Below are 6,040 nucleotides of genomic sequence, written 5' to 3'. Positions count from 1 at the left end.
GTGGCAATCTGGATGGGGCTAGGCAGTTCATGTCAAACCAGTGTTTGCACAGAAAGCACCCTGCTTTGGCTCAGAGTGTATATTTAGGATGGATTAAGATGGGAGGGGATTGAATTTGGGGAAGGGAACTAACCATCCCCCAATCCACCTGTTGGCATCACCACTAGTCTCATAGGATCTAGCTCCTCAGTGGCTCTTAACTTTGTCATCTCTACTCTCAACCCCCAAATAAGGCACATCCTTATCTAGCTCCTAGATTATTTTAAGGCCTCTTTGTAACCTTTAGTACTTCTCCTTGCCCCCACTCACCCCCCCCCCAAAAGTCTTATGTTCTCTTCATCTCTCCACTAATCAAAAACCTTCGATGCAGGTGGCTGGCTGGCTCAGTGGGTAGAGCATGCAACTCTTGATCTCAGGGCTGTCAGTTCAAGCCCTACGTCAGGTGTAGAGATTACTAAAAAGACAAAAAAATAAGCAAACAAACAAAAACCCAGAAAAATTTCATGCTCCCCATTGCCTATATAAAGACCAAATTCCATAATCTAGACACATCCTACCTTTCCAACTGTATCTCATGACATTATCACTTCTCCACACATGCTGCATTCTGGTTTATATCATTTAGGCCAATCATTTATTCATTTATTTTAGCAAACTTTTGAGACCTTCACTGGTCCCTGATCAGTTTCTCCCCTGTTGTTCACAATTGCAATTTTGAAATTTCCTTGCCCTTGAACTTTCACTGAGAAAATTTAGGCTGTCAGGAAGAAACCCCCTCATTTCCCTACCCCACAGCAGTACACATTTACTGTCCACATCTACACTCACTCCTTGGCTCTGAGCTAAGAAGTCAGCATTCTGTGGTCAAGGTTAATCCCTCCGGTCAGCTCCTGCTGCAGTCCTGGGCATGGATCCATTCATGTTTCCCATTCCTTCACTTCCAAGCTTTCTCTGTCTAGTAGCTCCTTCCCGCTGGCTAAAAGCGTGCCCAAGTCCCTTCAACATTAAAATAAAAGGAAGAGGGGCGCCTGGGTGGCTCAGGTGGTTAAGCATCCGACTCTTGATTTCAGCTCAGGTCGTGATCCTGGTCCCGGGATGGAGCCCCGCATCGGGCTCCACACTCAGCACAGAGTCTACTTCTCCCTCTCCCTCTGCCCCTCCCCCCACTCATGCTCTCTGTCTCTCTCTAAAATAAATAAATAAAATCTTTTTAAAAAATCAAAGGAAGAAAACACCACCCTGCAGCTCCCTCAAAATACCACCTTCTTCTCTTTAAATAGCTAGGCTCCTCAAAGGAATGGTCAGTGCCTCTCCATTGACTCCTCGGTGCACTGCCATCAGGCTCCAGCCCATCATCCCCTTAGCCTGTGCCATTTGAGGCCACAGCACCCTCCAGTTGCTACATAGCATGGACTCCTCAGCCTTCATCAAACAAGGTCTCACAGCATTTGACACTGGAGACCACCCCCACCTTGAAACTCATTCTGTGGCTTTGTGCTAGAACTCTGTAAAGGTGAGGATCCCAACAGGATGCAGATGGCAAGAAATAGGAATGACTGGACAGAGGTTAATGAAGGAACTGTTTGAAAAGCTCTAGATGGGATTAAGGTGAACCAGGAAAGGAAGATGAGGGACCTAAGGACTTAGCAACAGGAGGACCACCTTTCCCACCCTTGGTCTGCAGAGACGAAAGAACCTCAGCTATGCATGCACAACAGGAGTATGGACTTGGGTAGAGGAACAGAGCCACTAACAATCCAGAATCCAACAGGAGGAATCACCCAGCTTCTCTCTCTCTTCTGGCCCTCCCTTCTCTGTCAGTGCCTCCCAGCTGCTGACCTCTAGAAGCCAGAGAGCGAGAGAGCCAGTAGATGCAGTCCACAGGGGTCACAAAGCAGGATGAAGAAGGGAAGAACGCAGAGTAGGAGGGGCAGATGGAGAATATCCAGCATACACTTTCTTCTGATTCTTCTACCTCTCTGGTCATTCTTCTTCGGGTTCCTTTCTACCTCTTCTTTCTATGCTCACCTATTGAATAGCTATGTTTCCCAGGGTGTGGTCTTGGAAACTCTGGTCTTCTCACTCAGTTCACGTTCCCGGGGTGAGCTCTCAATTCCACCACCTCCTAATTGCGGATATGTTTCATTTCTGTAATTCCAGCTTTGAAGTCTTGCTGGAACTTTATGCTCGCATCCAGCTGCCCATGGGACGTTTCTGTAGGCACTTCCAACCAAGCGTGTCCACAATGAAGCTCCTTGGCTCCTCCTAATCCTCCACCACGTCTTACCTTTGTGCTCCATTTCACTATCCACCCAGTTGCTCCATCCAGAAACCCTAGAGTCATTCTTTTGACTTCCTCCTCCCTTCTTTCCAATCTAATTCACTGGTCATTAAGAACAGCTGTTTCTGGGGCGCCTGGGTGGCTCAGTTGGTTACGCGTCTGCCTTTGGCTCAGGTCATGATCCCAGGGTCCTGGGATTGAGCCCCACATCGGGCTTCCTGCTCATCGGGAAGCCTGCTTCTCCCTCTCCCTCTGCTGCTCCCCCTGCTTGTGCTCTCTAACTCACTCTCGCTCTCAAATAAATAAAATGGTTTAAAATTTTAATTAAAAAAGAACAGCCATTTCTAGCCCTTTATCTACCAAATCTACTCCCTCCTCTCTGTCCACACTGTTACAGCTTTTGCTCTCACCTTGACCCTCCCACTGGATCTAGGATAACAGCACACAGCTACATGGTCTCTTTACCTCCAGTCCCGTATGCTGTTGCTATTTCCCATGCTACCGCCAGGGGAGGGTTTCTAAAATGCAAATACGATCATGAGGCTCCTCTGATTAAAGTCCATCCATAGGCTTCTAGGTTTTCTACAGCCCCGCGAAACTCCCTGTCCCCAGGCCTTTGCCCCTGTCACATCTGCCCTCAACGTTCTTTCCAACCCCACCCAACAACTCCACCCAAATAAGCCCTCCTCTGACTCAGTAGCCTCTACTCTGTTCTCAGGTTCATGGTCACTTCCTCAGGAAAGCCTTCTAGGATCCTCAGATTAAGTTAGATGTTTCCATTACAAACCCTCATGACACAAGCATTGTCCTTCACCCACAAGAGCTTATCACAAGTAAAATTAAGTAGTTATGTGTGTGATTATTGATTTAATGTCTGTCTGCCCCTTTTATACTATAACCTCCACGAGGACAACAACAACAAAATGTGTCTTATCTCCCCAAGGCCTGTCATTTAGTACGTTTTCAATACATCAATTTATTAAATAAAGGAATGAAAAATTCTTGAGTACAACGTACAAGGATGTCCATGAATCTGGCCCTGCTTTCTGGGCAGCTCAGCTCTCCACCCCATATTTATTTCATTGTGCCTTACCTCCTTCCTGACCTCCAAAGTCACAAGGGGACCGGATGATGTCACCCCACCACCCCTTAGTCCGCACTGCTCCCACTTTCTGGGTTGTACCTACGACCTTTCCACTAAGCCCTGCCTCACCTGCCTGGCAAATACCTACTCTGCTTCCAAGATACAGTGTAAGGATCACTTCCTCTGTGAGTCTCTCAGCTCATTCCGCCCAAGCAGAGTGAGTGGACCACTTCCTTCTTCCCCGGGCCCCTACTGCGCCCCTGTGAATTGTGGAAGAAACAAGGCTTCGCATGGCGTGAGTGAGATCTTCTAGTGGATCTTCTGTTGGCCAACTTGCAACGGTTGGGTGAAATTCAGTTCTGACTTAGAGTCTATGAAGCAGAAAATCATCTCAGGGTGGGCGGTTATTTTATGAAGTGAAAAATTACTTTCTATTCTGGCAAATACACAGTTTTGACTATTTTTGTTTGTTTTTCTTCACGCTTCCAAAAAAAAAAAAAAAAAAGGCTTCTGGTAATGGGGCATAAACACCACAGGCATTGCAGGTAAGTAGCTCCATTTCTGAGCAAGCGCTTGTAAAAATAAACATTAAATTTCTCAATGTGCCTGCTGTAAACATGACTGACACTGCCCGGTGTGCGTGAGATCTGAGGCCTGTGACGTCCAGATTTCCAAAACGGCTCACCTTTGGGGTCTGCCTGCAAACTGCCTCAAACTTGAAACCACCTAAAGTCCCACAGATCTTCTTCACCTCAAGTTTCCCCTCTGTTTGAGTTTCCCTTATGTTGATTAGGTCTCTCGTTCTATAATTACATAAACGACCTTTAAAACTTACCTTACTTTTCATTAGGATAAATCTTTTTGCATTTTTCTAGCAAAGTAGCTCCAATTTTTATCAGCCTCACAATTCCATAATAGCATATTTTCATCTAAGAAACATCTGAAGAGTCCCTTGTATAATTTACCTTTACATGTTTCTAAACCTATTAAATAAGTCTTGGACCAATGACTGTAAACCCAAAATATGAAACATTAAAATCTTAGTCTTCTTAAGTCAAGTCATTGTGCTATAGACAAATTTACACAGTGCTGAATGTCAATTAAATCTCAATAAAACTGGGGGAAAATACCTTATTCTTCTTGAAGAGCAACCAGTGCCATAAATGAATTGTCTTTTTAATGTTCCCTCCTACAAAACCTTCAGGTTCAATGTATATTTTTTTTTCATTGAAAAAGCTGACACACAATGTTATATTAGTATCTGGGTGTCAGTAAACTCATTTTCAACCAAGGTGGTAAAACCTTTTTCTTAGCCCTCTAGAATGGTTCCAGACGTGAGGGCTTGGGCCTTTCTCTCTCCCCTCCAGAAGCCTTTGTCTGGTGCTTTGCAGTGGTCATGCAGGGCAGGGGAAAATCAAGGGAGTCATGAGGGATAAGTGCTGGAACCATCAAACAGCAAATATATGCAAGCAAGCAGATGTCTCCTCATTTCCAGTCTATTTAAAAGACAAAATCGAATCCACTCAAGGCTACAATTTCTTTGAAGTGCCTTCAGACCCCAGGGAAATGAAGGTGGGAGGAGGAGAGGGGGTTCTTATAGCCTTTGAATGAAAGGCTTTGATGGATTTCCTTAGTGCTTTACACTAGATTGCTATGTCATTAAGCACATGTGAATGGCAGGCTGCGGCCTTACAATAGGAGGTCTCACGAGCCTGTCCACCAATAAGCAAGGGAAGAGGGTCCCTTCTTTCTGTTGCCTGAAAATCACATATTCACGAGAGTTTGACGACGAGACCTCTAGCTAGCTGAATCTAGTTTCTGTACAAACTTCTGCTAATTTATATTTTTCAATATCCCACTTTAATGTTCTACTACTATCTGAAGATTCTGGGTAATGTGGGCAATGAAAGTGTTATTGAATTTTTAAGTTTTACAGAGTCTTTATAATTTAGCATATAATGAATGCCCCTGGGTCACCATAATAGACAAGGACATCCCAAACCTGGGCCTACATTTTTTTCCCAGTCTTTTTCTGACATATATTTCATCTCCCTTTGGGTGTCTATGTATCTATAGTCCTGAAGCAATTTGTACGATTAAGCATGAGTAACATCTTTGCTCATCTGAATAAATACAATGCAAATATAATATTTGTTATTGAAAAAGAAAATTCTCATTATTTTTCTTTAAATATCTATTGACTCCTGCTTTTCATGACTCAACATATTGAGTTAACCATATTTTTTTGTTTTTGTTTTGATAATCAATTTATTGTAACCTGGCCAATAGGTTCTGTGTCTTTCTCCAGAATTTCTAAAGCCTCATCGCTTTCTGGCAATAAAAGTTCCACACCAGGCTAGAACATTACCCCAAGAATGGAATCAGCTTCTCTCCAAAGATTCCTGCTTTCTCTTAGCAGAGAATAAAGAGTTCCGGTTTTTCTGCCATAATATGAAATTTGCATTTCTGAAAAATCTCCCATTCTGTAAAGTCACACATTAAAAGCCATGGGACTTTGGGACAAACAAAGTCGGGGAGACCACTCAAACGTTAGGTGACCTTGGAACCAGAGCACTAAGGAAAACCGTCATTGGAAGACAGTCACCTTGGATGTCGCAGGCAGGTAAACATTGGTACAGCTGACAACGGTACATGGGAAAAATTCACATAGCCCC

This window comes from Phoca vitulina, unplaced genomic scaffold (assembly GCF_004348235.1).
Source record: "Phoca vitulina isolate PV1807 unplaced genomic scaffold, GSC_HSeal_1.0 scaffold3, whole genome shotgun sequence".
NCBI classification, from domain to species: Eukaryota; Metazoa; Chordata; class Mammalia; order Carnivora; family Phocidae; genus Phoca; species Phoca vitulina.
This window is presented reverse-complemented; position numbering follows the sequence as displayed.